The 23,299-nt window shown below is 40.7% G+C and overlaps 1 long non-coding RNA gene across 1 annotated transcript; it reads left to right on the top strand.

The window, feature by feature from the left end:
* The first annotated feature begins 1,959 nt into the window (after positions 1-1,959).
* Positions 1,960-22,412, top strand: LOC130161349 (uncharacterized). Its single transcript, XR_008826128.1, has 3 exons — positions 1,960-2,295; positions 3,639-3,812; positions 22,265-22,412. It is a non-coding gene; the product is annotated as an uncharacterized LOC130161349 (long non-coding RNA).
* The last annotated feature ends 887 nt before the right edge of the window (positions 22,413-23,299 follow it).

The raw sequence follows: 23,299 nt of genomic DNA, 5'->3' as shown, positions 1-23,299 counted from the left end.
GCTGGGAGATTGAGAGCCAGTGGGGACCATTTGATTGGCGTGTCGATCTGAGCACATACACGAAAACTGATGTGGGATATAACTGGTTGAGCACAGCTGAGATAAAGCCTTACATAGAAGTTGTAAATGGAAACACGTTACATTGTAAATAACAGAAATTAGGCTTCAGGTTGAAAAAGAAAAAGCAGAAAATTTATAAGTGATTGCAGTGGAGATCTTTGCACTTGGCAAAAGGGCGTTGTGTGCTTTGTCTTCAACTTATTGTGGTGGAATAATTACACAATCATGTTGTCATCTGTAAGTACAAGCCCACACCCTCGGCCAAGGTCCATTAAAACTATTCAAAGAACTACACCTCTCAGATAATTATGTGGCAAAACAACAGATCAATAAAACCATTTATTTGGAATGGCTTTTAAAGTGGAGTTCATTCATGCATTTTTGTAAACATCAGGGGATGGAGGTGTAAGATGTGGTGATTGCTGTTATATGTAAACAGTAATGATGATGAACTCTCACTCCATTCCACATGCACTTACTGAATGTGTACCATTGCTCATGTACTTAGGGGAGGATACAGAGGCATCCACAGTGGAGTCGTTTTTGAGTGTTTATCTGCAAAGACATGCAGCTGCTGTGCACAAAAATTAAATCAGTTAAAACTTAAACTTAAAGTATTTGAATTATTTCCTGAAAGCACGGGGATGTTGTATATCTGTGAAAAAAAGACCATGAGGCTTTACAACAAGGCAGCACAAGGCCTTGGACTGACTGATTGATTGGGCTGAAACCTGAATGGGTTCTCTGAGAACAACATATCACAGCGACTCTTAACTTACACATTCTGTGTTTACTGAATGGAAGGAAATCACAGAGAATGACTGAGATAACTTGAGAAAACTCAATAAGAGCTCTAATTATCCTTCTACTGCTAAATCTTCTACTGAGTGCACAAGCTGAGGTGCCATCACTAAGAGAACTGCTGCTCCCTTCCTATATTTACTGGTTGAGGGCACAAATAATAACACGTTACGTCTCAGGAAATATGACTCAGCCTGCTATTATTCATATCGGTATTGTATCTCTGATTTTAGGTCAGCGCTCCTGACAGCACTGACTTGTTTGCTTGGGTTTCGAGGTGTGAAATGTTATATGATTGCCGTCAAAACTGGGCTGTGAGAGGAGGAGGGATGGGGGATAGAGTCGAGCGTAATTGTGTGTCATTTCACTCTGCTTATCTCTGTTAATAATCATCCCTGTGTGGATGTATGAAAATGTGCCCCTCAAGTGTCAGAAACATCTATCAGCATGTCTAATGGAGACCCTGGTCAATGAAAAATGCATCGGCTGATTCACATGTGAGGGGGTGAAACATAAACCTTCCTACTTAGAATTATTTATGGAGGCAGCTCTGTGAGGAAGAGGAAGCAAAGCGGTCACTGTGATTCATTTTGAATGACCCTCCTCAACTGTGTGTCAGAAACTTTCAAGCATGATTCCTTTTATCTAAAGTGGGATCTTATTCTTCTCGGTTTTGTCATCAGTTCTATTAGTGCTGATAACTTTATACTTAATAAAAAGAAAAACATATTGGTTTGAAAAAAAAATAGGGAAGAAAACATTTTAAATTGTTTATACCACTGGAGTATAAATGGAGTGTGGACCCTCATAAACGCCCCTAAAAAAAGTGGTATTTTCTGTGTGAAACCAAGACAAGCTAAGTTTCCTTCACTGTCCAAACTACTCACTGTTATTATGTTAGCCTATATGTTATGTTATAGTCACTGTTGCTTTAATAAAATGATTTAACCCTTTTCTTTGTCATATAACAAACAATGAGTTTCCTCAAATAGATGAAACAGCGCCCCTCTGGGTTTTAATAGCTGTCCCATGTTACTCAGTCTTGGTGGTCAAACATGGCGTTGCACCTATACCGAAGTTCACCGGAGGAAACACAGGTGTTCCTATCAGGCCTTGATTAAATTAGTACGTAAAGTTGCGAAACGGTCACCGCCACGATACTGTCAAACTGTGAATGAACAGGAAGGAACTCTGAAGTGAATAATGAAGCCCGAGGCCTGTAGACGAAGGAACAGCCGAGAGAGACGTCAGTTTTTCTGTGTTGCCAATGATATCAGCTAGCTTAAATGTTTTTGTTATCCAGCACCAAGGGACTGAAGTGACAAAACAAATGACAAAACAACAAAATGACCGTCGCAGCTACAAGTGGACAGATACCTGGATACTTCACCTCCATGAAATGAAAGAAGTTGGGCTTCAACAAAAAAAAAAAACGTGAGTCTCATGTACCCTCTCTCTGTTATTTGCTAGTTGGTATGGGCATGTAACGCTGACTTGTGGTTGTTGGTGCTATGGAGATCTTATGTGCTGCATCTTGTTGAAGTGAAGCTGTGACAGAGGCCGCTGCTGTGTACTCTACATACAGTTGACACATTCAGGAGGGACAGAGGCTGCAGGGCCTTGAACAATTTGAAATTTGTCCCATTTTGCATATGTTGGTTGTCCAGTCATCTGTTGCTCTGTTACACATTTGCTTGTATTAATATCTCAGTGCGTGGAGTATTGACAACTTTGCAAGTTGTGGTATGTGCGTCTTGCATATTGATAAGAGGATTTAAGAGTATGTGTTTGATATGCAATGAGACTTGGTGATGTGAGCATAAACTTTCAGATATGTGAATGTTTTTAGTGTTTAATGATTGCAGTATTTTTTTGTGTAAGCTTTGTAATTCAGAATATGTATTTTTGTATGCTAGAATTATATACAAAAACTCACAAAGTGATTTAAATAACCTGGCTAAACTGTTAAGGAAGACCTTCTTATTGAGCTAACAGTTTAAAATAAGGGCATGACATCCTTATGGCCTCGGGCTGTCACATTAGTGAGCGAAGCAGTTTTGATGAGATACTTACATAAATTAAAGCTGGGATGTTTTAGAATGATTATGATTATACAGTGTCCTTTGTAGCCACTTCAAGAACAAGCTAACCTGTAATGGACAACAGCTTTTTATCCAGGAGGAGGATTAGCATTTGCACAAAGTAGTGTCATGTCAGTTTTCTTAACCAATAAGACCAAAGCTACCACAAAGGAGCCAATTTTAAGTAAAGCAGAATTCTCCTGTAATTGAAAGAAGGAAGGCTTTATTACTGAACTAACTTCAAATAAAGACGGATCATAATCATGGCTGTGGGCTGAAACATTAGTGAGTTAGTCAGTCCTGATGAGATACTTACATAAATTAAGTATATGAGTTGGCTTTTAGGCTTTAAGGATTATTAATAATAATTATCAAACTAACATCACCATGATAAAAAGTTCCAGTGTCCTCTGCAGCCACTTTAAGAACAAGCTAATGGCCAATACCTTTTAAAGGAGGATGAGGATTAGCAATCGTCTCCCTCTTTACACAGAGTAATCCAGCGGTGAGGTGAGGGTGATCAGATTGTATCACTGGCACTGAGTAATCCACTGCACATGTTCCTTATAATAATTTTAGGCAGGTAATCAGCAATTTGCAATGGATTATCTTTTGAGACTAACCTTGCCAACCCTGTTAATCTATTACGATTCACCCTAATGTAATTTCATATTAAACCCGGTGACAATTCATTAGGTGGGTGAACCGGCTCCGGAGTGCTTGACACGCTGCAATTACAGCTCACAGTGGAGGGCCCTGACCCTGGAATGGACCTGCAGTGACAACGACCAGTAACGCTAATGGAAATAGGGGAGAGAGGGGACAAGATGGCTGTCATACTCTCAGCAAAGGGCCAGACCGCCCTGACAGGTGAGAAAAGGCCTCTTGTAATTATTTAGTGGGGACACGTAGTAGAACACCGGAAATGACCGAAGGAAATGCAGATCAGATGGGAAGTGAAATGGTCACAGAAGCACGGAGGATGAGTGCTTGTTGTGGTATTATGCTCAGAGGGTACATCTTGTGCAAGGCTTGTTTTAATGGCCTCACTTCTGTCTTTGCTTGGGGGCACAGTATGTAAAAAGAGAGTGATATTTAACATGAGTTTCAATGTAACAGCTGAATGCCAAAAGCAAAGATTAATGGGGCCAATAAAAGTTTTATAGCCCCATGTGATTAAGACATTACACTACCTTAGGTGCGATAATTTACTTTTAAGTATAGCAATATTCCATGAAGCCAGTGTGTCACGGGCTTTTTTATATGGATCGCGGCCTTTAATTTCAACAGCTGAATATGTTCTTGCCATTTTTTTTTTTTTCTCTTGTTTTCTCAGCTGCATGGCCACACAGTGTTGCATTTCACTCTAGCAAATTAAGTGAGATCAGTGTTTGGAGTACCATGTCCAAGTCTTCAGTGATGAATTGCATACTTCGTGTTGAGCAGGAGACTTATTAAAGTTAATAAACATAGGAATGTTGATTCAGAAGATTAGAATTGTCTTAACATTGGAGTCTTTGCCAGATCATTTTTTGCGTTTTTGGATCATGATGCTATCTGAATTATAGATAGGGTTAAAAAAAAAAAAAAAAAAAAAAAGAATCCCCATGTGATAGAACATCTTTGCATCAATAGGCAGACAGGGACATAGATGCACAGACATTTTCTTACAGTATCAAACCTTCTGTCTTAAGTGTTGAGGGAATGTGATGCACCACGGCGTAGCACTCGCAGTAGAAGCTACAGGGCCTGTTGGTGTTTTGAATTGTCCTTCATGAGTTGAATATAGATGGCATCCTTGGCTTTATTCCAAAGAGATAACTGAGTCAGACATAAGGAACCCCATTGAGGTGGAAGGAAATGGGAAGGAAATAGCTCCATGCAGGACTTCCAGGCTATTGTGTGTATCATATCTCTCTAATTTGAATGTGGTCTGTGTTTTTTTTCCCTCTCTCTCACTCGTTGCCAAGTTGATCAGCAGGCTGCATATTTCCTACTGATAATACACCAACAGTTAATTGACTTTCTAGCTAACATAAGCAATTGTATCATTAGCACACAGAAAGCAATTCTAAACAATAATGCTCTCTCTCTCTCTCTCTCTCTCTCTCTCTCTCTCTCTCTCTCTCTCATATGTACACAAAAATACCCTTTTTTGAGAAATAATATATCTAAGAATGAGGCAAGTCATTGCACTAGAATTAAGAATATTTCATCATATGTATTATTATATTATACAATAATAATAACATTAAGAAAATAAAATAGAACAAGAAAATTAATATAAAAAACTACTTTGGACTGTTTCATGCCTCACCTCATGAGATGACGTCACAAACATATAAGCAGCTTTTTTAGGCTCTGGAAAAAATTGCAAATATGGAGGTGGTATTGGAGGTGCCCTGTTAACATGTCTTTTATGATGGTGGTATGTAGGAAAAATAGTAAATTGACTGCACTTATATAGCAGTTTTCTAGTCTTATCAACCATTCAAAGCGCTTTACAGTGGATGCCACATTCACCCATTCACACATTCATTCATATAGCGCTTTCCTGCCATACACGCACATTAACACACCGATGATACATGACACTTTGAAATGCAGAGGAGCCAGGTATTAAACTTCAGCCTTCCGATTAGTGGACGATCTGCTCTTCCCTCCTGAGAATGCTTTTTGGGCCACAGGAAATTTTGTTTTGTTTGTTGTTGTTGTAGTACCACAGTGGAGAAAGTATTCAAATAATAATACTACCAATACCACAATGTAAAAATACCCCATTACAAGTAAAAATCCTGCATTAATGAATGGATCAGTTCCATCAAGTGGTCTCGTGAGCCATAACAGTAAGCCAGCATGCACAAAGCAGGACCCTGGAATGAGCCTACCTAAATGGAGAGTAGTCGTAGTAGTTAGTAGTAGAGTAGTTTTTTATGTTAACAACTATATCTGTGCTTTTCCCGACAAGACAAAATGTGTCCTGTGAAATCTGTACGTCCATGTGGACAGTGTCTTAAACACAAGAGGACGCACCTTTTTTTTCTTAGCTACTTTAAGAAAATAAAACTTTAACTCCTTAACAATGACGTCTTGTTCTGAAGTAGATTTTTGCAATATCACATTCATTTAGATTTAACAGTACTGCACTCTTAAGTAACTTAACTTTTATAAAAATGTTATATATAAAATGAGTCAATATCTAATGCTATATTTATCATTTAATGTGTTTTTATGCATTAAGTAAAGCACTATGAAATTGCTTTTGTATGAAATGTATAATTATGGCTTAGCAAGATGAGGTTTCATAGGCCTCTGCTATAGAGAGATTGTCTGACTTTGTGAAGACAATATTTCTGTAAAACTTCTTACCAAATAAGTCATTAAAAGGAACATAAATCTGAGAAAATGCCACACTATCAAGAGAATAGCGAGAGAACAAGAAAAGCTGACTTCAGTCATATCGCTGATGGCAGCAGTTACTGACACAAGTTTAGTTTCCACTAAAGTTTAATTATACTCAAGCAGGCACCCATTGGGAGAGACGTGTCACACCACCTCAGGGGGTGTTGAATCTCACAGGTTAAACTTAGAGCGAGAAGCGTGGGCTGCCACTCCACCTGCTATTCTCCATTACACTCAGCAGAATATATCAGAACGAGCGATGGACAGACTCTAAACAGACACAGACAAGCAAGCGTACATACAGAATACACAAACATTTACACAGGCATATGAAGAAACAGAAAGGAAACAGGTGGGAGGCTGCAGCTTTTCTGCTTTCATTTCACTCCAGGACTCAAAGTACTTAGCATTCAGTGATGGAAGGGATGGGAAGTAATTGTCTTCCCGTCAGACACCCCAGACCTCTGACAGCTGTCATGACCACAACATCCAGTATCAGAGCAGGAAAAAAATGGAGGGAGAAGAGAAAGACAATGTGACAGAGGCAGTGACACAGAATAAGACACAACACAGCCATGTTTCTATCCACTGTCAAGCAGATGCTATGTTGCAAAAAACACATCCAAGCAAAAATGCAAAGTCTCGCAAGAGCTCAGTTGTGCTGTGACATTGCTATCACTATGTATCACCAGTATGTTAGTCATATTCTATGCTTGCATCTAAATAAAAATAAACCACCTGGCTTCCAATTCTAGTGTCTGATCATCACAGATTATAGCTGAAACTTTTAAATACAAGGTTGATGAGAGTAGGCTGACTAGTGAGCTGTCTGGGGAACACATTCAAGGTTGGAGAGAGTATTAAAAGGAAGACTTTAAGGCCTGTAGTGGGCTTACAGTCTATGCAAAACCATAGACTGTATATTAAGATGGACGTAGCTTCAGTGTGGCTTTGAAACTCAAGAGTGGGCTGCCTCGCCTTCGCCATATTGGCAACGACTTACTCTGCCTAACTTCAGCCAAACTTAAGTCATTCCCAAAACAGGCAAAGAGGTGGGGTATGTGTGGAAGGGAGACTTTGGTGCGTGCTGGTTTGTGGCAAGCATGTGCATGAAGTGGCATGCTTTAAATTATGCATAATTTTAAGCCTTAATGAAGTTGGAGCCATGTTGAAGGGGGAAAGTAGCTATAGACCAAAACCATTTTTTGTACCAGCCTGTAAACATGTTTATTTCTTCTGTAAAGTTGGGCATTTTGACATGGGAGTCCATGAGGATTGACTTATTTTTGGCGCCAGCCTTAAGTGGCCAATTCTTGGCACTTTGGTGTAGGCTTCATTTTTCAGCCCTTGAGGTTTCTTGGGCAAAACCCTCCAAAATACTTCTCTAGGCATTAATATCTCTGTGATGGTAAAAAGATTTTCCATATTGCCACCTATACATTAGAAGAACAGACTTTATTTACTCAAAATAATACTTGAAGATCCATGCAGGTCTGTGAGACTGTACTTAGGCACAGCAGTAATGTCGGCATTATAACATTCTCACAATGATAATGCAAACATTCTTATGTTTAGCAGGTTTGCCATCTTAATTTAGTATGTTAGAATCCTATGCTATCATAATTTGCTAATTAGCATGCAAAATATGTTGCGATATTTCACTTAAAAAGTAAAAACTTTCATCTGCTGGTCACACTAGAAAAACAGTAAGTGGAAGTTATTAGGGTTCATCCTTTGAGAACCATGAATGTCACTCATTTAATGGCAATCCATCCAATCCTTGAGATATTTCAGTCAGTACGAAGGGTGGACTGACTGAGCCATGCCTCTAATGTGGATAATAAAAGCATATTAATGGCATATCTGGAGAGAATTTTGAGATATTCTGATTCTGCTTTGGCTTTGCAAGGCAGCATTTACAGTATATGGATCGTCTTAGTCAAAGAACCTGTCTGCCATTTTAGTTTCATGCAATACATCCCCAATGGCTTACATCCCTCTCTCTCTTGTCTCTGTGGTGTACTTCCTCTTTGAGTTCACACCTGGATTTCAGGGCAGTTTATTCAAACTCTGAATTTGCATTTGAATCTGCATTTCCTACTTCACTTCAGTTTGATTGTGCAGGTGACAACACTCAACCAATATCTGCATCAAGATGCATGAAATGTATGCCAGTCTTTGCCCCAGAGATCTGTGGTGTAGTTAGCAGTGGATGAGGTGGTAATGCAAGCCGGCTACAGGACACTACCCAAAAGGCAAGTTTTTATGAGTGTAAGGAGACAGCTGTTTACATCTGTGCTAGCAGTTATTCATATTTAAGTCTAGCAAAACAAAATGAGGGAAAATCTGGGCTGAAGCTCAGTTTCAGCTGTTTCTTCAGAAAAGCTAAATTATAGCTAAGAATATAGCTAAGTCCTTCATGTTTACAATCATGTGAGACAGAAAGAGGTTGAAAATTAAAGTGGGAGAGCTGATGAAACTCCAGCGCTGGTGCTGAGCCCCACTTCCTCCAGACTCGGAGTCATGCGGAGGGTTTAAGGTTAGCTGCTGCTGCTAAGCTTCCACCACTGTTGATCTGTCTAAGAGCAACGAGACAGCCGCATGAAGGGAGAGAGAGGAGAGACAGAAGGGGGTGGCGCTGAGGGGAAATGAGGCAGGATTAGGAAGATGGATTTGGATGCTGGTGAAGGGTAGCCAAACGATGAGAATTAAGGGAAAACAGTGAGCAGTAAGGCTTATCAAGGCAAGCGAGAATCAGCAGTCTTCTGCTTGATGCTGGGCTGCTGCTCCAGCTGAGGCCTGGTTCGCCTGAGTGGGAGGAAGACCCCCATCTAACCTACCACTGAACACAATGTGCTACAACATTTTTTCATCTGATGAAATTAAAGCCTTTATTGCTTGAGAGTGGACAGTTGGAGGAATGCTGATGTCCAGTGTGAGATTTTCTTGAAGAAAAACAGTGCAGTGATATGTTATGAAGCATATACAACCTGCCAGAATCCTTTGTCTCTCTCTTGCAACCTACACTGAGTTTGGCTCCATCTCAGGAGTGTCCGTGGGTACAGCAAATAAAGATATAATTGAGACAAAGTTTGAATAATCATGTCTGCCTACCAATGGTTCATTTTGGGATGTGGTACTTTGCTCTATGCATTAGAGATTTCACTTTGTTCATGTAACCAAAGTGACACTGAAAAAAAAAAAAAGTTTCTGAATCTGTGCTGGCACACATACAAATCAAGACGCAAAAACACCCACTGGAACAGTTTTTGTATTTAGCTTCAAACTGACATCCCTCTTGGACTTTGCAGAAGATTTGCTGAATTTCCAGACATTGCTGTCAACCTCTGGGTATTAGCGTCAGGGCACCACGATGCGGAACACTGACCCATTCTTTCCTCTGGCATGACAAAATGACAAAGAGGGCATCTCCAACATGCAGGATTTGTCTAATTTTAATATTTAGCACATGCCCTGCTTCCTAACATGTTGGGGGCCAAAAACAAAATGTCTTCCATAATTCAACCGAGTGTAGCCGAGAAATGATCCATGACCACGTTTCTTGTTTGTGAATCTCCATAATACCGCCTCAGAAAGAGGATTGGTTTTCCAAGTCCAGATACAGTAAAAGACTCCTTGTGTTTTAAGCTGTTAATATTGAATGTCCCATCTCATCCCTGATATGTTTTAGAGTCTGCTCATGCAACACATTTGTGTATTGGTATCGGAAAGTTATGTAAATTAGAGGACGTTTGAATACCAAAGGTTACTAACAAACTTGTGCTGTCAGTCACATCACTCTTGTCATGCAAATGAGCTTGTCTTACTTTAATTTTCACCTCACTTTTTTTTACTAAATAAAGAGTGTTAACCAATACCTAGAGGCATGCGGCTGAATAATTTACACTACTGAGATGACAAGGGTGTCAGGGAATTAATTACAGCATTAAAGGTGCAGATAGCAACAGTCTTAATGCCTCTGAGCGAAGAAAACAGAGACTGCGAGGAAGAAAGAGAAAAAGAAAGATTGTAGGGTCGAAAGCTATCTCTACCCTGCAGCATAATGGAAGTGTTAAACATAGCTAAACACTTCAAAGTGCAATTCGGTACAGGGAGATGCGCTCAGTGGAACAACCTCTACTTTACGTCTGGCTGTGAGCGTGGTTATAGATCACCTGCACTTGCTCCCCCTCTTTCTTTCTCTTCGCTCCAACTTCAGCAGATGTTGCAGAGTTTCAATTCTTCTTTCTCTGCAAGTAAAGGTACACAGGAAGCCGGCGCTCTTTCATCTCCAGCTGATTGCTGGGACGTTATTGCTTTGACTGAGGGTGACAGCAGCTGTCACGGCTGTCAAACGACTCGGCCTGCAGCATATCAAACTGCAGGTTATGGTGTGACTGGTGACATGCTCAATCAGCCATTAAAGCGAAATCACTGTCAGTGGTACATGGCTGCTGACAATCAGTCATCACAGGGAGGAGGCCCATAGGTCCAACTGGACTCAAGGTGATTGCAAGGAAACTTTGTGGTTTGAGGTTAGACCAATATGATTTTTTTTGATGTGCAGTAAGCGTAACAGACTTTTATTAAATATTGGGTATGAGTCAGGCATTTGGTTCGCTCCAGAGGTGAGAGCCTTCCTCAGCTGGAGCATGTAGGGAGGATTTGAGGATTGTCAGTGGGAAAAGGTGACACCTGTTCTGTGTTGATGTCCATCTGTAGAGGGTCAACATGTGCAGAGATCATCATGGTCACAACTACTAAATCAAATCAACTTAAAAAAAAAATAATAATAATTAAATATTTTTCTTGGATCAAAGATGAATTACCATTACATTGAGTTGTACAGTAACAGAGGGGATATTTCCACAGAACGCTAAATTCTAAAGAAAATCTAATGTGTGTCAGTCTGAGAGGTCGAAATTTACAAATCTGTTCAAACACAACCTCAATATTATTTGAATTCTTCTTTGATATGAAACTCACTCTGCTTTGAATTTTGAGAAGACACAGTGGTGGAGAAAGTATTTAGATCCTTAAGTAAAAGTAGCAAAACCACGCAGTAAAAATAACAAATTTAAAGGAAGAATGATACATGTAAAATACCACTTAAATGCCTTATTTGATTATTATTATGAAAATGTACTTCAGTATCAACAGTGAAGGGGCTCATGCAGTGATACTGTTTATCTTTAAGAGTGGATCTCCAATTAAACAGGACAACGTCTGCTTGTGACCCCTCATCACAGGTTTCCTGCTCTTTGTGACAAATTGACCCACAGAGTGATAGATTTTTTATTGTCTTTCTTTTTTTGGCTGGACAGGTGAAGTTATCAACTAATTCGCTAGTCATCATAGACCATGTAGCTGAATTGATGTAGCTGAAGAATGTGAGGACGTCATATTAAGTGTGATCAGATGTTCTCTGTTATCATACTAAGCGGGTCTCCTGTGCATGCGTTTGATGTACTGTATGTTAGCACGTAAACAGCTCATGGCTTCTTGCCAGTTGGTTATATGGGTGTTGAGATCTGATTCATTTTGGGCAGAGAGCCAATCACATTTCACTTCTTTGTTTTCTTGTAATGTATAAAAACAAAAGGGTTTCGTTGTTGCTGTGGGGGTGGGGGTTGGTGATGTGGGTGGCGTTGGGGAGGTCTCTGCTCACACACTGTTTGTGTAAGTGAAGATTCCACGATATTGTACAATATATTTTTATACTCATCTGCTACATACAGCCGTTTTGTGCATTTATTACTGATGATATTCAAGGAGTTTCTATGGTATTACTGATCTGTAACAATGTGCTGTATTTTTAAAACCTGATTTATTCTGACTTATGTCTTAAAATCCTAGTCTACAAATTGATCCAGAATGATGACGTGCATGGACACAGAAACCACTTCAGGCTCTGTCTGTACACTGGTCCCACTGTAGGCTACTGTACTTAGCACCTGATGTAAAGAGAATGACAGTAGCTTCTGTGCTCAAACTTAAAATGGTAGCTGCTGGTTATGTCAGAAAAGGTTTTGTAATGAAAGGTAAAATGTTTTCCTCCTAAATGTAAAGTAAAAGTAGCTTAGTACTCAAGCACAGTACTTGGGTATATGCACAATTACTTTCTAGCCTTTGCCTAGTGTAATGTTACTGTTCCAGTATGTGTCAGGAAACATTTCTCTCCAGTGTGTCATACAGATCACTGTCATGTCCAATCCACTGCCTTTGCTGTTCAGATATTAGCTTGTTTTTCCTCCTGTCATCACAGTTCAACTTATTCATAATAGACATCCTCATAGCTGATGATTCTATCTTTAGCACGTAGTGACCATTGTGAGTGTGAACTGTAGGGAGCAGATGAAAAATGAACTACTAAATGAAGAAACAACATGTATTACTTAAAATATGTTGAATAACGAGTTAAAATAAGCTTTTACTGTAGTTGCATTAATACCAAATGTATCAACCCTCAAAAATGTTCCTTTCCAAAGCTTGTCCACTCTGTGTATGTGAACAATAAACAAAACAATAAACTTTTCCATAACCACTCCATAAAAGTTTTACGTTGAAGCAGAAGTGAACAATTTCAGGCCACACATAAATTCAAACCAGTGCACACAAGACTGATGTAAGAGTCTGAAACAGCTGAGAGAAATACTGTCAAATGCCAAGAGCTGCAGTCAGAGATTGAGTCCAGGTCTGTCCGCAGCGGAATATTACAGTTATGCTGTAACGCTGCACAAAGGGCCATGCTCCCCATAAAACATCAATTGAAGCTTTCCAAATCACCCGACAGGTCAAGTATAAACCAGCGGAGAGGGGCCTTTGAAACTGTGGGTTTGGTGTTTCAATTTAGGCCGGCTATCATGGAAACTTTTCCGACATGAAAGGAGCTCTGGATGGAGGCAGGTGCAGTGTGACGAACTGTTGACACCGGCCTGTGAAACACAGAGAGAACAAGAGATAATGAGGAAAACAAAGCAGCATCCAGTCACATTGAAATATAAAGAAAACCCTGAGGATAAAAAATACATGGTGTCTGTCAAACATATTGCAAGGCTCATTAAAGCTCATTCCAGGGGTTAACAGCTGGCTGCTGCAGGAGGAAGGATGAGGTAAGGTGAGGATGAGGTGCAGGTGGAACAGAAGGGGAAAGCGACTAACCTTAATCCCCTAAACTTTCTCCTGAAGGAAGCACTTTTTTTAATTCCAGACTTATCCTTCCCTGGGGAGGGACTGTTATCAGCTGATTCTTTCTTCCTCCCCCTGCCCCTGTTTTCCTTTTCCCTTTCCCTCTCTCTGATGCATCTGCCAGGTGTGATAAGGTAGACAAACGTTACCTTTACAGGGCTATTAAAACCATTTCCCCTCGCAGTTTTGAAATGATTATCGCCTTAGGCCCACAGTTACAGGTTAGCTGATAGCTCACCTCCATCTGCCCATATCTGGGTGACTCTTTGAGGCTTAGGGCTGGCTGGGTGGTTGAAGATTATATGCCTTGCTTAAACCGCTTGAATACCACGGGAAAACGGCAAAGGTGGGAGGGAGGAGAAGAAAAAAGGGGTGGAAGAAATGAAAAGAGCAGGAGTCCTGACATCCACAATGCTGTGGCGGATGATAAGGGATACGGTGACAGCTCGTCCTCCCTCTGTCTGGGGCTTGGACTGACTTTATGTGGGACACATTGTCAGGTAAAGGGCAGTCACAGTCAGTCTTGAAGGAAGGTGGGTGATCGTTTTTTACCTTTCAAGAATTTTCTGCATTGTTTGAGGATATGTCCTTAATTTGTTATAAATTGGATTAAGGTTTAGATATCGGCCTTGATGTGAAACACCTTAGGCAGTAATAGTAAAGTAGAAGAAAAGAGATTTTTCATACAAAATGCAATGAAATACTGAAGCCATCTCATTTACAAACACTTAAAAACTGCTTACAGTAGGCATTTGTTAGCCACTGAGACAGCTTCAGTATCTATCCCCCAGTGTGGATGCTTCCTGCCAGCCAGCACTGTCTCCCAAATCCTCTCAAGCTTTACGTCTGCTCCATAGAGATATCACCACCAACGGCAGCTGCCGCTGACTTCCTCCCATTACCTGCACCCCACTTATCTGTCTGTGGCTGACTGATGGTCCGCTTCATTTCTGCCCATTTCCTGCTGCCCATTAGAATGTGCCACGTATTGGTCGATCTGGGTCAAATTTGTCACATTTAAGGGAAACATTCAGACACAGAGCAAAAAAAGACAATGACTCATCAAATGTAAAAGGAAACAGTTTTCTAATTCTAAGTGACTGATGCAGAGCTGAAGTGTTCATTAACTCTGTAAAGGTAAAGACAGACCTCCTTCAGCCACTCTGAAACCTCCCCACCAGAATAATCTGACAGCCGAGGCATTTAATTGAGCTAGCAACGGATATGTATTAACATTAATTTAATTGCACTCTGAGAATTTCCTCTCTAATTGACCTTGGCCCCCTTACAGCATAATTACTAAGACCGTCACTTTTGCTCACCGCAGCCAGACACATCCTGTAAGGTCAGTGACCCTGCAATCTGCATAAAGAATTAAACAGGTGATAAAGCAGGGTTTACAACAGCCTAATGACGAATTATCAGCCGATAGAACCTGCAAATTCATTTTTAATGTAAACCCTGATAACAAGTCATGTGGGAACCAGTAAGTATGTGGTTAATAAGACCAACTGGGAGGCATAAAGGTTAGAGAAATAAAAAGCAGCTGTCTTTTGTCTTGGTGCATTAGTGCACACACATTATGGCCAACAGAAACTACCGAGAGCTAAAGCCAACATGAGTTACGGATAAATGTTTTTATGGTTGATGCTAAATGCCAAAATCACTTGTAGCTTTGGCATTTAAGACGAGAGCAATCACTCCTTGGGGGCAGCTAGTTAGTCCTTAGGACGGCATTTCAGACTATCTAACTATAGTATGATTTAAAAAAAATCAGTGCATTGCCAATGTGATCAAAATTGATTGAGAGAAAAAGTCAGTTCTTAGCTCTGTGAAGAGAATGATTTGTCAGTAGATGTTCACTGCTGTTTCCCCTGACCTTGCAGCAAGTTTTAAGTTGTTATTCTATACAATAACATAACAGAGCACTTTTGACTGAAGTACGTCCTTTAACCAGAGCTTGTAGCTAGTGGTTCGCCGGAGGTGACTGGAGCTGCTCAGCCATGCAGTTGAAAGCCTGCAGAGAGCTTTTCACCCTAGTGTTTAATGAGCTATGTTCTTGTCCACTCCTCATCCATCCAAGTCCATTATTGGCTGCAAAAAGCTTTCAAAATGTCATTTGAGCACTAAGTCTACTGAACCAACAGCCTATTCATGAGTGTACCGATGGTAGTTTAAAAATAAAAGTCAAAAGTCATCTGAATTGTGAATTCAGATTTAAACAATGGAAAATAAAAGAACATCTCGGAGAGCTAGACTTGATTGAAAAGATCTTGATTGACAAGAACTTGATTGATTGTTGACATCTTGAATTTCATCACAACTCAGAATACACTGCAAGTCTGAACTGCTTTGTAAACCTAAATGACCAAGGCAATAATATAGCTGTAAATTCAGCTCCCATTGTCAAGATGAGTGCCCCATTTTTAGTCGGGCACTTTTTTTTTTTTTTTATTGAGAGAACAAAAACTGGATCAGTAACATGCTCTCAGGATTAATTGGAGGCCTCATAGGTGTTTTAAAGCATCCGCTCTCCTGCGTCTGAGTCCCCAGGGGTGTTGTTTTCTCCTCCGTGGTGTTATGAGGAAATTTCTGGTAATGAAAAAAAAAAAAAAGAAAAACATTGTGAACCTAGCCTGCAGTCCTGTGCTGGCTCCTCAGGGAGATGAGAACATCTTATGAGTGAGGCCTTTCAATAATGGAGTTCACTATTAATCATCTCCCTCACATGTCCGCTTTGTGTCTCCCTTCGAGTTGCCATTCTTCTCAACCAGAAAAAAACCCCTCTGCCACTACCATTCAGGTCCTTCCTTACTCTTAATAATGGATTATTGGCAAATGTATTTCTGCCCTCACTGTGAATACATTGAATACAGGAGGTCCATCAACAACTACACCCCAGCATGGCACAGACTGGACCTGCAGCCGAGCGCTGATGCTCGCCTTTATACAATAATTGTATTTTGAGCAACACATTTGAAAAATTCAGCAAATTAGATTTGGAAGACGGCTTCAGTGAAAATGGGAGTAAATCAATGATCCGGCCACACGTTGGCTCTGAGTCACATTTTCAAAGACATGACATCAAACCTCATGTTTTATAAGCAAACCAGGAGAAATAGTAGTGAATGTTAAGTAGGGTGTTGTGGCCCCAGATGCTTTTACCTTGTATTTGTTGTGTGGTGCATGAATGTGTTTTTGTTGTAGAGTGAGGGCGCTTTTCATTGTGGCGCTCGCTATGTGTAGCGATAAAACTGCTCACTTTTGAATTCATCTTCGCTCTCCGCTTCTTGTCCTTATGTTTGGCCCTTATACCATGAGACACGAGGCTTTGCACAAACTCAGAGACACGTTTACATAAAAGGGGAACACAAGGCCGAAACACAGCAGTTACAACACTCTGACCTCAACTGGTGTGACGAGGTTTAAGCTGCTGTCATGTAGTGTACGTCTAGTTAATCAAATTTAAACTTGTAGATGTGAGGAATCATGTGAAATCAAGGCAGGTCTTTCTCTGGATTGTAAAGTATTTCATTTTTCGTTTTCATTTTGACGGTTTTGCTCTTCACTACTTATGTCCATTGTCAACATTAAGTGCCCATCCTGGAAGTAGCGTGTCCTTTTATGTAGCACAGTGGGAATGATAGTGCTAACCATACCCTAATGCTAACCATACCCTAATACTAACTATACCCTAACCTTAAACCTGCCATATCTGTCATGTGCAGACAAGTTGCTAGGGAGAAGTTAAAAAATGTTGGCAAAATAATGTCATCCACACACAAAACAAATGTGTCACCGACAAAATCTTTTTGCAAAGGACAGGCTTTAGGCATCAGGCAAAATGATGGAAAAATTCAATCACACATTTTTTATTAAACCCTGTTATTTAGCAAAACTCAATCTGGCAGCATTTGAGTGGCAGCTTGATAATTGGCAAACATTCAACCTTACTAACTAAGCAAACCCAGAGGAAATAGCAACTTGTTTGCCTGGAATATGACTGGAAATGAAACATAATGGATACACACATCCACCAGAAGAAATCCCATTCATGATCATTCACAACCATGTTTGACGTGGACTCTGGTTGATATTTGCACATCTCCAGTTTGGAGATGGCCTATCTTTGCTTGCTTCGGATTGTAACCAACTTTCTAACAGGCTCGATTGTAATGTTGATACGTTACCAAACAAACCAGGAAAGAACATGAAATTGACCATGATGGCAAGAAATGCCAAAATCTGTAAAGCACTTGGAGATGTTTGAATCTTACCTCTGCATTCATTCCTGAGCAACAACTGTCAACTGATCACGGGCAGGACTGATGCTTGCACTGAATGTAACACTGTTGCAGGCTGTGTGCGGCATGTGCCAACAAGTCCTGGTCATCATGACTTATTTACATTGTTTATTCTGGCTGTTCACCAAAGAGGCCCGAGCAGAGGCACGAGTGGAGGAGGTGGGGGTGGCTGAGTGATTCACAGGCCCAGAGCTCAACAGGGACCCGAGAACATGCCAGGGCTTTTACATATTTATAGAGTCAGAGGTGTCGCTGACCTGATTGTTGCCCCACAGGCCCAGCTACAGACAGACCATGGTGTCTAGTGTTACCTCATGTATCCTTTGTTACGCTCTATAAGCACAGAGAAGCAGAAACACGAACAGCTCATGTCTTTGTTGCACTCTAACCCATATTGAATACATAAGCACTCATACCGATAACGTCAAATCTTTTAGGAAGAAATCAAATGTGATTGTTGGAAAATCAAACCTAAAAAAAAAAAAAAAAAAAGAAGTGTATCCACATAAGCCAAAAGCATATTTGCACAGCCAAAATCTGAATGTTGTGCCATCACATTTAAGAGATTACCACCACAGATACAGCAGTTTCACATATGTTCTTTATGTGCACAGAGCGTGCCAACAGTTAATCGCACCATTTCCTGTAATTCCAGGCCCATGGTGAACACATGACTGATGCCCAAACAGCAGAAGCTTTAAAAAGAATGAACAAAAAAAGAAAAGTGATGCACAATATCCTAAACTCCGCTGATGAAGAGCACATTTTCAGAAAGATTGATGTTGGGAAGAGGACCCGACATCAAAAGCTTTTCTTAATAGTGTAGGAAGGCGGAGTTCTATATTTAAGGATTTCAAAGTCCTATATGTCCTCTGAATACATTTATCTGATCACCGTCCAAAAAACTGGATTTCATCAGGAGTGATTGAGGTAATTTTGCTTGAGGAGGAGGGAAGTCTGAGCCAATGCCGTGTGTGTGTGTGTGTGTGTGTGCGCTGCTTCTGCAGGCTTCAAAACAAAAATAGAACAACCCACAACTCAAGCCTCTCTTGAATGAGATTGCTTAATTTTCACATGACATGATATAATGTGTTGGTGTCTGCACAGGAACTCTGTATTTTGTACCAGTAAGCAACTTTGGTTTTTATCAGCTGATGTCACTCTACACGGGGATATGTTGTGGCAATTTATTATGTGTTTATTTTCTGTTTTTATTGTGTGTGTTTTATCGTAAACCATGTCTGTGAGGCACATTTTCCTTACGGGAAAATAAAGTCTGAATTAAATTGAATTGACATGTTTTGTTTCAGAGGCCGGCCAAACGTCAGAAGCTAAATGTTTGTCATGTTTGTAGGGAGGCAACTTGAGCAGATCTTTCCATGCAAAGGCCTATTCAGATCATATTTCCTAATTATGGTGACATACTCCAGACTATACGGTGCTAATCAGAGGTTGAGAGTGTTCAGGGCATGAAAGGGGAGGGAAAAGAGCGTGGTGGATAATGCTCACCTTCTTAACCACAGGTTTATTCTCAGCCGTCGTTGCCTTGGTGAGCCAGCCCCACGCTGTGAGCAAAAACGTGCTACATTATCAGTTCACCAGGCTTTGAGAAGCTGCAGCATCACACAGAGCTCAATGGGCTCCCCTCTTAGCGTGCAGATGGTTGTGGTGAGGCCCTGGTGGAAATAACACTAAATAAAATTCTCTGAAAAGTCTCTCTCAGGATGTGACAAAAGGAAAGTGGGGCTACCTTGCCACCTGCAACGTCTGGCACCTCTCTCTCTTCTCTGCCAATTAAAAGGCTGAAAAAAATAGCCAAGCCCCCAGGCTTAGTTTTGCATAATAACATTTGCATAAAATGAGACCATCTGTTTTGAAACCTTTAATTTTTAGACTCTGACTTTAATGTGTTAATGCTGTGAGCTCTGATTTGCTACGCCATTGATTTCCTTGTGGGCAAGGCTACTGAACAAAAAATGAAAGAGGTCTAGATCCCTATTAAACACAACACAGGCAAAGTCGCAGCTCAGTTTGAAACAGCATGGCAGTTTGGCACATAATCCTAATAAGACAGTGACCTGATTACTTATATGCAAATCATGTATGTCAATATTGGCTCAGAGAAAATGACATGCAAGTCAAGATAATAGTTTTTTTTAATTGACTGAGGGGTTGTAATCTACAGTGTGGTGAAGGGATAGTTCTGGTTTCTTACAATTTGGGTCATGTTATTGTAGTTTGAACCATCGTTGGTATTGGTTATGATAAGATTTTAATTGTTGCGAATGTGATATTGACACAACAAAGTCCACTGGTGCAAGAAATATGAGCAGACAGGCTGTAAACAAGCAACAACAATATGAGGCAGAATATCTGAAATACTTTATTTGGAGGTAAAATCCAAAGTGAGTGCACAGAAAATATCATTAGAAATCCCTGAATACTCATTAGAGCTATGTACAGTAGGTCGGAGTTTAATACCGAAGCCTGTCTCTAAACTGTGATGGATGTTTTCAACAGTTTGGTGATCCATTTGGCCAATCCACCTCTGGAGGTGGTCAGGGACGCATTGTGACCACTATGTAGCAGCCATTAGCCAGCTGCATAAATTAGCACTCTCCTCTGCTTTCATTTTCGGCACTCCAGTTTCTTCCAGTTTCCGTCTTCTTCCCCTGCTTTGAAAAGCAAGCAAACACGATAATGCAGATTCACAGACGGCTACCGTCGTCTTCTTCTTTTCTTCTTGTTTTATCGGACGAGGACGAGGAGGAGGAGGAGAGGAGCACGTGGTGCAACCGGGTCTCAATGCCAGACGCATTTTTATGTCGGTGTTAAGTTGTATTAAAGTGTAATTATCTACAGCAGCATTTACAGAGAAGGTGGAGTCAAATGAGTAGCCAAGTTTATCAGTTTCTGAATGGTGACTCAGCTTTGGCGTTGGTCTCTGTGTGTATCGTGTTTGTTGTCATTGTCATGGAGTGAATCCATACATCCGCAGTGTCTGCTTCCACACACAGTCTGCCTCAGACTGAGCTTCTGCTCTCCCTTCCTTGGCACCACAGGCCCGTGTTTACGGCCAGCCAGCATGCAACTGGTGCAGAAGGGATGATGGATTTATAACAAATGAGAAATTAAGCAAACGGCAGAGTGTGAGCACTTCCAGAGGGGCTCGATGGGAGCTGATGGCCACTCAGCAGAGGCCCACTGCCATGCGTGTCTCTGGAACTGCCAGGAGCTCTCTAAATGCGCCTCGTAGGGGTCCTCAACAGATGGTGGACATGTGTGACATCTCTGCCTCAGAATCTTCCCTGGTTTTCTGCACATGCACACTCAAATGCAAATCCCTTCTCCGAGTAATGACTCCAGACTCCCTCGTCATGAGTTCAGTGTTTATTAAATGAGAGAGGGTTGATACTCTGTGTTTTTTAAGATGTACTGCATCCCAGAGCGTTTGATATTCATTGCTTGCCCTCCCTTGCTCCAACTTACGGTAAACATGTCCCTGCCCCTGGCGACCCAGCATGCACTTCACCTCAGGTTACCATTATTGTACATCCCGCAGTGAGTTGCTCAGCTGATTACAGAGGCTCACCTAATTAAGAGAGATCTGGAACGCCCGTCTTGTGGTTTGCAGGAGAAGGGTGAGGGCCCATCCTCTCCTCCGAGGCAATCAGGCTGACAACCTTCCTGGTGACTCCTCGACCACAAAGCTTGTTTTGAGATTTAACTTTGAAATTTTTTTTTTTTTTTTTTTTTATCATAACAAAGGCTCAAGTTAAGCTCTTTACTCAAGAAGAGGCACGGTTTGAAATAGCTGGCGGTTGTCATCACCACATTTCCAGCTCTCCAATCAGTTTTCCTTTATCTTCTATACCACTATATGCCCCTTATAGGATTATGGCATCTTATATTTGAATACATTACAGTGTAAAACCAGTCAGAATGATAAGTTTAATCTCATCTCCCTTCATATTCTTACACATTGTATGAATAGCTTTTATTTTCTATTAGGGTTATTTATATTACTTTTGGGCACCTCTCCAGATTCACACAATACTAAATTATTATAATTAAACAAGTATAATTGCTATGATTAAGAAATCAGAATTCAAATAGTAAACCCCAATGTTTTTTCCTCTAGCTCTATTCTGGGTTCTATCCTGTATTACTGACACCATTCACCACCGAGGTGTCTCTCTGTTTAATTCAGTGGAGTCAAAACAGCTGCATCACATTCCTCACAGTCCCCTGGAAAACAATTGTTACCATTCCAGTAATTATAATAATAACAATTAGGCACAGGCTCACTGGGCAGAAAATAAGTGTTGCAAGCCATACGGTGAGACTTCATCAAAAATTCTGAATATGAGATTGACTTATCCGGTGGCCTGTTGGGTGCAATTCAATTATCTCTTTGTTTTGCTGCAGGGAATGAAGGGAGGAGATGGAGACGCAACACACAGTGAAATAGCAGAAGACCGCTGGTACAGATAAAAGGTCAATAAAAGCAACAGCGTGAAAAAGAAAAGTGATTAGCAGTAAAACTAATAGATTGTGGAATATTGTACTGAGGGAGTCATTTCAGTTGCTTTGTTTCAGTCAGAAATGGGAGTTTTTCGCTGTATTTCTTTACTAGTGTCTTTTGGAAACAACTTCTTTTTATTTCTAATGGGGAAACTGCGTTTTTCCCCGCTGTGTTTCCTGCATTTCGATGTTCCAGATCACATGCCTGCACTGTGTTTTTTGTGAGCGCTCCCTCTGAAATTATCCCCGAATCATTTTGTCAGTAGAACACTATTGCTGAGTCGCACTTATTCATCTTATCTGTTTCACTAACAGGTTCAAATATCAAAGTTTCTGTCATCCCACATGAAGCAGGATGAGGAGCAGAAGTTGTTAGAAAACAGACAGGAGCTCCATCTCATTTTTCTTTGCATTTCCCAGAACCCAGGTCATCTTCCAAGAACCTCTGATGTTATCCGAATCCACTCCTCCAAATGCAGATTTCATTCAATCACCCTGTGATCATCTCCTCTCTCCTTATCTCCCAAAGCTTTTCTCTTAGAAAACCCACAGGAGCCGACTCTGTGCCGCTCTCTGTGATAACGGGGAATAGAAAAGAGGTGGACGAATTTACCTCCACTGCATTGTGCCAGTGCGAGCTTGTCTTCTCTGAGACTGGAAACAGTGGGCATATGGGACACCATCCTCTGCCATGCAATATTCAAAAAGATCTTACATAATTCATCTTTTTTTCCTCTGTTTTCAGAGAGCCATCCTCAAAGTGTCACAATTTGACAATTTTAATTTAATTTGACAAGCCTGTGAAGCTGGCAGTGCAAAATCTTGACGGCTTGGCTTTGCAACTTCTCGCGGGACGGGTTGAGATCGGGATGATAATGAGGCACTCTTTTCAAAAGAATGGATGAATTAATAACCAGTCATCGGTCTGGGAGGAATAGT

Source organism: Seriola aureovittata, chromosome 20 (genome assembly GCF_021018895.1).
Source record: "Seriola aureovittata isolate HTS-2021-v1 ecotype China chromosome 20, ASM2101889v1, whole genome shotgun sequence".
Lineage (NCBI taxonomy): Eukaryota > Metazoa > Chordata > Actinopteri > Carangiformes > Carangidae > Seriola > Seriola aureovittata.
This window is presented reverse-complemented; position numbering and strand designations above follow the sequence as displayed.